Source organism: Scatophagus argus, chromosome 18, assembly GCF_020382885.2.
Source record: "Scatophagus argus isolate fScaArg1 chromosome 18, fScaArg1.pri, whole genome shotgun sequence".
Taxonomy (NCBI): domain Eukaryota; kingdom Metazoa; phylum Chordata; class Actinopteri; family Scatophagidae; genus Scatophagus; species Scatophagus argus.
In genome coordinates this window covers 6054612-6064008 of record NC_058510.1, presented here as the reverse complement: position 1 = coordinate 6064008, position 9397 = coordinate 6054612, and the positions used below count along the sequence as shown (strand labels likewise).

Genomic DNA, 9397 nt, shown 5'->3' with positions numbered 1-9397 from the left:
ATTGGACCAAAGCGCCTGCAGTGCATAAACCGAGTTACACGATTGGTCTTGCCGCCAGGGCGATCCCAAGACCTATATGAGCAGTCATTTGCAGACGGCATGGACTTTCTCAAGGGTATTCCTCCACAACGGGGCTTGCCCTGCAGCGGTCCACATCATTGCCTGTGATTAGGCCTACCTTCCTCTCATGACTCATACTACTTGGGAGCTGAGACTCACTGGGAGTTTGAAATACCGAATAGGAATTACAGCAAAATGTTGCAGCGCTGTTGAGGCAATTTACTACATATGACTGCTTGCGATGACTCAAGATACACGCAGAGTGTATTGTGAAGTACACTCTGAGTTACTCATTTTATTGTGTGCATGCATTGTTTGGGTTTATCACCCTAGACGAAATGCTTGTAAGATGCTGGATCGCTCATGCTGGACCGCAGCTACACCTACCTCATGCTGCAGCTGAGTGAATCAAATAAGAAGAGCACAGGGCATTAACGGACCAGAGCATGGGCTTTTTCACCGGGAGTCTGTGTGCCATGCCCATGTGTTGGGCGACAATGGAAGTGCCATGGCAACAGTCAGGCCCTGTGCCAATGGAGGCACAATCCCCTCCCTCCCCATTTCCATGGGTCTGAATGTAGTTCCCCACAACCGTACCCCCCACAAAGTGGTCCTGCATCTTTCACAGGCAACTAAGGCAACGCGGCAAAACACCACAACAAATGAGTTGTAGACAGCAGCAGGGGTGGAAAGAGCATTACCATACCCAAGTCTGTCAGAGGTGCACCTAAATATTACAGAAAGTGAGATATTTGTGTCTAAAAAGACAACACAGCAGCTAAAAGGCAAATGTACTAATTTGATGCCTGTACCGCACAAACCCTCACCAATTCCCAGATACCTGCCGATGTTCAGAGAATCTGCTTACATACTTTCATATCTTCTTAAATCAGCCGCTGACTGTAAGTTCTCTCAGCAATGTTTGTCTTTGCAAAAGAAGGTTAATAAAACACAGGTTGATGTACAATTTAATTGCGTAATTTAGAATACTCTAGGAACTACAAGTGGGTTTTAAAAAAGCCTCTCAGTGATTGCACTTGTAGTTAACTCCTTTCCATGCTAAATGGTGGAGCACCTTATAGCTGAGAATATATTCAAAACCATTTAATTTGATGTTAACTGCTACTTTTCTTTAAGTGTTAGTGTGAATGACTAACACGTCACTTCTTGAGTCTTTAAGGCATTTGCTTCAAACAGACCAGAGAATGTCAACCACACACACACACACACACACTGTTTTTGCATTTCACAGTTTGCAAGCCTGTTGTTGCCAGACAACTTTGAAACTGCCTGATCTGGCATATGACTGCGTCAATGGCACGTCACATGTGTGTGCACAGGAAAGCACATATTTTACACTCACTCCTCTAAGTGTACACGTGGGAAAAGGATTTGTGAGGCATTTCTCTCAATTAATTTCTTCCACAGCCCCCCCCCCTCACTGTCACACATACACACATGAGTTAACAAACACCAGGCACAGGCACACACCTTTGTAGTATGGCAGGTGTGTTTAACTACACTATAAGCCTCAAGAGCTTTGTGACGACAGGTGAGCTGCATACCTGTCGATTCCCCTTGGTACAGTATCAGCTTGCGAGTCCCCCAGTGCTCCACTCGGCCTGATTCTCCTGCTCAGAGCTCTCTGGAGGCAGATCACACTCTGCCGCCGTGTCCCTAATTGATTTACCCGTTACCCTCTGACGATACTGTGAGCATCACAGGAGTCATTATCTATTGCTTCAGTGCCCACGCAGCAGTTTTACACCTACATACAAGTTCTGTATGTGCATCTGTAAATAAACACACACGACACACACGTGCATGCACACAGACCTTCACAATTCTTCACGTTTTAGGTTTTAATATTTGATATAACTGCACATTCTCTTTGAATGACCGTCCTCTTTCCTTGACTGATTAATTACATTTTCATCCAAATGATTAATCATATTTGCATCTGTTATCACACTTTTATTAAAATGAAATGCTATTGTCATAAGGTTGAAACAGAATTGGGACTTTTTTTTTACTGAAGTATACTTTTGTATTAAAGGTCACTGCAGACACCTAAACATGCATTGCTGTGTGTATGTAGAGCCATCTTGTGGTGAAAAAGAGTCATTACACAGTAAGTGCCTGTAAGCACAGAATATCCCAAGTATACTTTGAAAGAGTAGGATTTTAGCTTAGTTTCTGATGAGAATGTATTAACTGTGCTGGAAAACCGAAGTTAGATTTATGGTCTCTCGATGCTCTTTTCAGTGGAATAACAAAACATTCAATAGGAAGATGTCAGCTCTCACCAATACAGCAGAACTTCTTCACATTACTGAAATCACTTCACCGGCTTCCCATTCAGCAGATAAGTCACTTGAAATTCCTCCTGTTGGTTTTTAAAGGACTACATGGCTCAGCTCTCGAGTGCATTTCTGACCTGCTGATTGACTTCACTCCCACTTACATGTGTCTGTACATGCTGTATATACATTGCATATAAATGTGCGTCCGTCACAGTGCAGAGTTTAATAGTTTGATGGTGACAGGCAGGAATGATTTCCTCTGTCGCTCTGTGGCGCACCGTGGGAGTAAGAGTCTCTGACTGAACGAGCTCCTGTAGCTGATCAGCACATTGTGGAGAGGGTGAGAGGGAAAGTCCAGTATAGTCCTTATTTTGGACAACATCCTCCTCTCAGACACCACTGTCAGAGAGCCCAGTTCCTCTCCCACAACATGGTTGGTCTTCTTAATGATTCTGTTGAGTCTGTTGGTGTCCCTCACCCTCAGGCAGCTGCCCCAGCAGGCAACAGCATGTGTGATGGCACTGGACACCACCGACTCGTGGAACATCCTCAGCATCGGGCCTGTAGATGTCGAAGGACCTCAGTCGCCTCAGAAAATAGAGGAAGTCCAGTTTGTGATCCAAGTACACCCCTAAGTGCTTGTACTCTTCTACCACCTCCACAGTGGCCCCTTTGATGGTGATAGGGGTCACTGGACCCTTAGTCCTCCTCGGGTCTGAAGATGGCAGGAGCTGATAAAAGTGCTTTTACATACTGTGGACCTGCGATCTGGAACACTTTATCTGATGAGATGCAATCTATGAAAACTGAACGAAATGTTCCTGTTTTCTCAGTCCCATGAGCCACGTTGGTGTTAGTGTGTATTGTGGGGTGTGTATATTTTGCTTTTCTGTTATTTTTAGGATGTTTTATGTATCTTTTTAAATGTAAAGCACATTGAATTTCTTTGTAATTCAACGTGCACCATAAAGGCTGCCTTGCCTTCCAATAAAGAAACACTATATAATGTGTGCCAAATGCAAACATCGCACATATTCTTTTGTGTTAACACTTGTAGTTTGATGAATGCTTAGATGTGAGCATGCATAGTGCTAGTATACAATAATAACTCCAGAAGTGATAAACTTACTGAGGATAGCTTCTATGTGTGACAGCTTAATTTGTTATTATATTTAGTGGCAAATTTCTTACATCCACATTATTTATACAAACTGGAAGGAATCATATGATCTAAATGCCACAAATACAATTTAAGTCTTATTTGGTGAAGGCTGTAATGATGCAAATATGCAGTGGTTTATCTTCTGGAAACAGCGTGCCTTCTTCCTACCACTAGATAGCACTCTCTTACTGTGTTAAAGACCAGTAGGCTTTACAATCAAAGCTCCTCAGCAACTACAGTATGATGCTCATTTGATTAGCATTAACATCCCTTAAAAATAGAATTTGATAAGTAATCAAACAGTGTAAGAGGCAATGATAGTTTCTAAATTCTCAGTGGCTGAGACTCTTTCTCCCACAAAAAAACCCTTAATATTAAGTTGGTACTTAGGCTTGTGTGGTTGTCTTTGGTGAAAAGAAATCACTCAATTTTGTTACAAAGACTTGAGTGCAGATCCAGATTTATGTCGTGAGTAACTGGCCAATCGCGATAATTTAGCTTGTACACAGCTCACAGAACGCACCACAAAAACGGTGGGAACTGCTTGACTCTGTGATAGACCTGTCTATCCTCCTCCCAGGAGGTCTATCCTCTCCTCTTATGGTCTGTGGTTTACTGTACCCTTAGTGTAACCTGCTTATTACAGACAGGCTCTTGGTGTGTAAACACCCAGTGAGGTGTTTAAAGATGAAGCGATGTGGACTGCATTTCTCGTGGCGCAGAGGGTGTGAGGTTTAAGCCACTGCTGAGGGACGCACTTGAATGCTGATCGCATCTCAGTTTCCCATGACCATGAGCTGCAGTGGGGCCTGCTAAAACTGACTGACGTCTCTTTTACGTCATCGTACGGGAGAGGATGTTACATAAAACTCCAAGTGGAAATCGGGCTGTTTGGTTTCATCTCGTCTTATCATCAAGTGACTACATGTCAGAAATGATAAAAGGCATTCACAAATCTGAGAGTCTGCATCACATTATCATGCAAACCCACTATCTGTAACCCCACGTAAAGTCTTGCTTATGCCAGACACAGTGTAGGACATTAAGATTATGGGAAATTCAGCAGCCTTTTAGCAGCTTTTTTTCACTTTAGTTCTACTTTAATTATCTGTAGATTATTTTGAATTACAAGATTTCTGTTCTACGACATTTGAGTCTGTGTTTTTCGTTACAGCGCTTGGTTTGATGATGGTCAGTGTGACCAGAATATACTTACATCAGTCCCCTCTGCTGCCTGGTTAACTACGACAACCCAGGACGGTTGTCGGACTGATGTGTTTAAAGTCAAAGAATGTGGATGTAGTGTAAAGAGGAAGAAGAATCAGCTTTATTGACAGTATATATATTTTTACACACACACACTGAATTTGTCTTCTGCATTTGACCTGTCCTTAGTTGAACACACATGCAACACCCGGCAAATTACATGCAGTGAAACACACACAGGAGCAGTGGGCAGCATCAAGTGCCCGGGGAGCATACTGGGGGGTTAAGTGCCTTGCTCAAGGGCACATCAGCCAGCTAATGGAGGGGGGGAGCATTTTTTCTCATTAATCACTCCACCACACAAATTTTTCCTGCCCGTCCGTTGGGGGAATCGACCCGGTGACCCTCCGATCACAAGCCGCTTCTCCAACCTCTAGGCCACGGCTGCCCCCAAGAGGAGTAAAGGAAGCCATTTTTGTTAACCTGGAAGGGCCTTCACTCAAGGAGGAGTAGAACTGCCACCTTGACATCCACCGGTGGTACGTGACAAACCAGGACAACAAGAAAGGTTTAGGATTATAACAAGTAAATTTTATTCAGTTGTGCACAACGATTACAGTGAAGCAGTCACTAGTAATATAAATCAGGCTCCTTCCAGGCTCCTGCTCAGATAATATAGTTAAAGTTTAGCATTAGAATGTAATTTATACAAAATAAAACATAATACTGTTGTAGGTAATGACAAAGTAGCAATGATAAAACAAATAATAAAGATCCCAGCCTGGGAACAATAAAGTATATCTATCTCTCTATCTAACAGATGATGGACAGGATACAACAGGACTTTAGACAGGCAGTGCACTAACACATACACACACTGTGTTGGTCAAATACACGCATATTATAACCAGTTAATTGCAGTAATGTGAAGTGAAGTGTCATAGTGATGAGCTTGAGAACCTTGTGGTGTGGGAATCTGCTCAGTCCTGGAAGCTCACAGTCTAAGAATACTAAAAAGAAAACAGAAATGAAAACACCTGTTTTACACATTATCGTAACTCCGGCACACTTGTCTTATTAAACTCCTTATTACTTCTTATTATCGACTTTTCATCTATGCATTAAAACTGAGTGCAAACAACCAAGGGGATTAATTAACTACATTAACTCCCGTCGCTGTAACTGAAAAGCTTTGTTGCGTACCTATAAATTTTAATGAGCATTTAAACTAAGCAATTTATTTTGCACTCGACAGAGTTTTTGTACTTGTTTATTTTACATTGCTGTTAGAACCAACAGTATAAGCTGTCTTACTGCTAGATGGCTCATGAGTTAGCCTAAAGTTGAGCCTTTCACACTGAACTGACAGTCAGCCAAACTCCTGAATGTCCTTGCCTTTCTAAAATAACGTGGAAAATCCAAGTCATGATGAGAACTCTGGTCTCAACACATTTCTACTTTTCACTATTACTTTTCATAATTACCTTCATTTATTTATTTGTGATTATCCCAACCAATAATTCACTAATAATGTTACAATTACTCGCAGGTTTTTTGTGGAATTGAATTTTCAGCAAGGCCTCAGTATTTGTAGTTGATGAGGCAATGTTTGTAATTTTTCCAACCCTTACTGCATCCCGCTTGATGCTTCAAGGTGAAGAATTGAACTTTAAAGACACGCAGAAATGCAGAAACAGACATTATCTGAGAGTGTCTGTCAAGAGCTTTTAAATCACAGGCACCATCTGTATGAATACAATATGACTTCCACCTAACTGAAATATTCATACAAGAGAACAGATGGCACCCTTCACTCTGCTTACTATTCTGGCCCCATATACACTTTTATCTTGCTCATGAGCTTGTAGACCTTTATGTGTTCGGTTGTGTGTCAGTGCATGTGTGTAACACCTCCTGTTGTGTATTTCGTAGCCTTGGAAGCACCTGCAGACCCTTTCACCATCAAATCAAACCACCATGTACCACCACTGAGCAAAAGAGAGGAAAAAGAAGGTCACACCGAGCTCTTTAAACCGGATGGACCTTAAAGTCAGCAGCGTCAGTCTGACTTTTCTTCATACAAGCAACTGTCATACTGCTATTAATTTGTCAGTCTTCAGTTTTTATTGCATTTTTCCCAAAAGGCATTGCAATATTATGAGTCAGACAGTAATTGCTTGATAATTTCAAATTCACTTCAATCACAAAGACATAACCCAGAACATCTTCTTAATTGATCTCATTTGAATTCATTTTTAGGAGCAATGTAAATGGTGAGCACTTGAGCAATCCCTGCTTGTTGTTAATGAATATGTAATCATGCCAGTAAAGCCTTTTAAAGATAACTAATTAATACTGAATGAAGTGGTGGGCCTGCAGCATCACAAAGTAAAAAGAAAATAAAATCATTTTTGGTCAATCACAACGCATACACAGAGAGGAGGAAGCGGGTGAAACTTGCCTACACTGACATAATGGCAAAATGCAGTAAGTTTGCTGATTTTAAATGTCCCAGATGTGCAAATCATTTTACAGTTAGGAGTAGGATATGACGTCTTTTCAAGACACAATTCTCGCCTTTGGAGCGTGAACTTGGTCTTTACAGGTGTGTGTGGCTGACACACACAGACAAATTAGGGAGACAAACCGGAGAATGACATTCATTCATTTTCAAACATAAAGTCTGTCTGAACTGTTTAAATATGACTCACTGACTAATGACTTAACCGTGTGAAAAGCACAAAGCGCAAAGCCATGTGGCCTTATTAAAAAGGGAACGGAGGTGCAAGGGAGGCAGATGTCATATAGTGTGTCAGAAGCACCGTGTTCATATATTGTATATACTGTATATCTATTTGACTATATATCATTATTAGTGTCGTTGAGAAAGACACTGATCCCCAAATCGCTTCTGATGTGTGTAGAGGTATGTGTTAGACACAGCTGCTGAGCAGAGCAATGTTATATTCATCAATACGAACCATGTGCAATAAAACATCTTGCTGTTTTTTCCCTCCAAGAAATCAAGCTCTGAAATAATGTCCTAACAACAATGATGGAAACCACAAAAAGTTTAAAGGCTGAATGTTAAATGTTGTTCCTTTAACTGATAAGTTTTTGGAAACAGATAACAGAAGTATGGGTTTTTGAATGAAGTATTTAATACAAAATACATTAAAACATTCATACACATGCAAGAAATTCAGCACTCTGTTGCTGGCGTGTATTTAGGTGTTTCACCTCCTAAATTAAATTACAGTGCTGCTGTCGAGAACCACTGGACAGAGGACAGCAGGTGTGCAAGAGCACAGAAAAATGTCCGCCATTAAAAACAAAGACTGTTAGTGTGTGATGCTCCCTGCAGTCCTCAATTATCATTTCTGAGCCATCCACCTAAATTTGTTTGTAGTGCATTTGCAAGCCTGCTTCACAGTCAACACAAGTGATAATGTTTGGTTTCATCACTAGCTGCAACCAAATAAGGCACTTAACAATCACCTTTACACTCGCTTTTGAAAAGGGTGCTTGCAGGGGTGATCGTTTTTCATGCAAATGGACAATGCTGACAATTAATTTTAGTGTTTAATGTGGCAATTTGGAGGAAACCATCAAGCTGTAGCCATCTACAATCTACTGTAGCTAGCAACATACACAGAGAGTGCCTTTCTTATTTTATTGTAATCATCATCAAAATTCATTTTTATCACATAGGCCTGTTTTAATATTTATATTTTATTATGTTGACTTTTCCCTTTCTGGACAATTTACTTTTCAGACTGTGACCTCTATATTATAAGCTGACAAATAAGGCTGTATAAATGGTTGAAGATATACATGTTTTTAAAGAAAAAGCTGTTACAGTTCTGTTATTATAAAACGTTCCTTATGTACAGTTTGTACAGTAGTTTAATTGGTAATTTACAGAGGTAGGGTCCTTTGTAATTGGTAATTGCACTGCCATGAATACAAGACGTTTAAGCAAGTAAGTAAATGCAATTGGGGGAAAGAAAAAAAAAAGAAACCGCTCCTTCGAGCCGGATTCGAACCAGCGACCTAAGGATTTCTATGTAACCACTACAGTCCTCCGCTCTACCAACTGAGCTATCGAAGGGAGCTGATCTTAGCATCCTAAAGATATCGTTATGTAAGTAATACATATACATACATACATTGTTTTTATACACCAACGTACATGAGTATATGTTGAAAAAGTGAAAAATGAACTCGTGCGAACGAACGTAGTTTTCTTGTAGTCGGCTCTTGTACTTCGTTAAATACTGTTAAAACTGTTAAATACTGTCATTGTCCAAGAACATTAAAGTTAGCTGATATCTTTGGTTCGCTATCGGCGTTAGATGAATTATCCAGCTATCTGGGTCAGTGTCGTTTGCTGTTGTAATTTGCGAGCTGGTCTTCCTAAAACGTTTTTACGACAATCACATCCAGATATACCACACCGTACCGTGCCATAGTGCTTTCAAGAAGATGGAACTAAACGACCATCTGTACAAGGGGAATTAGCTCAAATGGTAGAGCGCTCGCTTAGCATGCGAGAGGTAGCGGGATCGATGCCCGCATTCTCCATAGGCATTTTCTTCCGCCTACTAAGATATCATATTGTTTTTACTTACCAGAAAAAAATATAACCCAATATATTACATTATTA

At 40.8% G+C, this 9397-nt stretch overlaps 2 non-coding genes across 2 annotated transcripts; one reads left to right on the top strand and one right to left on the bottom strand.

The window, feature by feature from the left end:
* Positions 1–8756: 8756 nt before the first annotated feature.
* Positions 8757–8842, bottom strand: trnay-gua. Its single transcript is given in 2 exon segments — positions 8757–8792; positions 8806–8842. It is a non-coding gene; the product is annotated as a tRNA-Tyr (tRNA).
* A 400-nt stretch (positions 8843–9242) lies between these two features.
* On the top strand, positions 9243–9315 carry trnaa-agc. The gene has a single exon. It is a non-coding gene; the product is annotated as a tRNA-Ala (tRNA).
* The last annotated feature ends 82 nt before the right edge of the window (positions 9316–9397 follow it).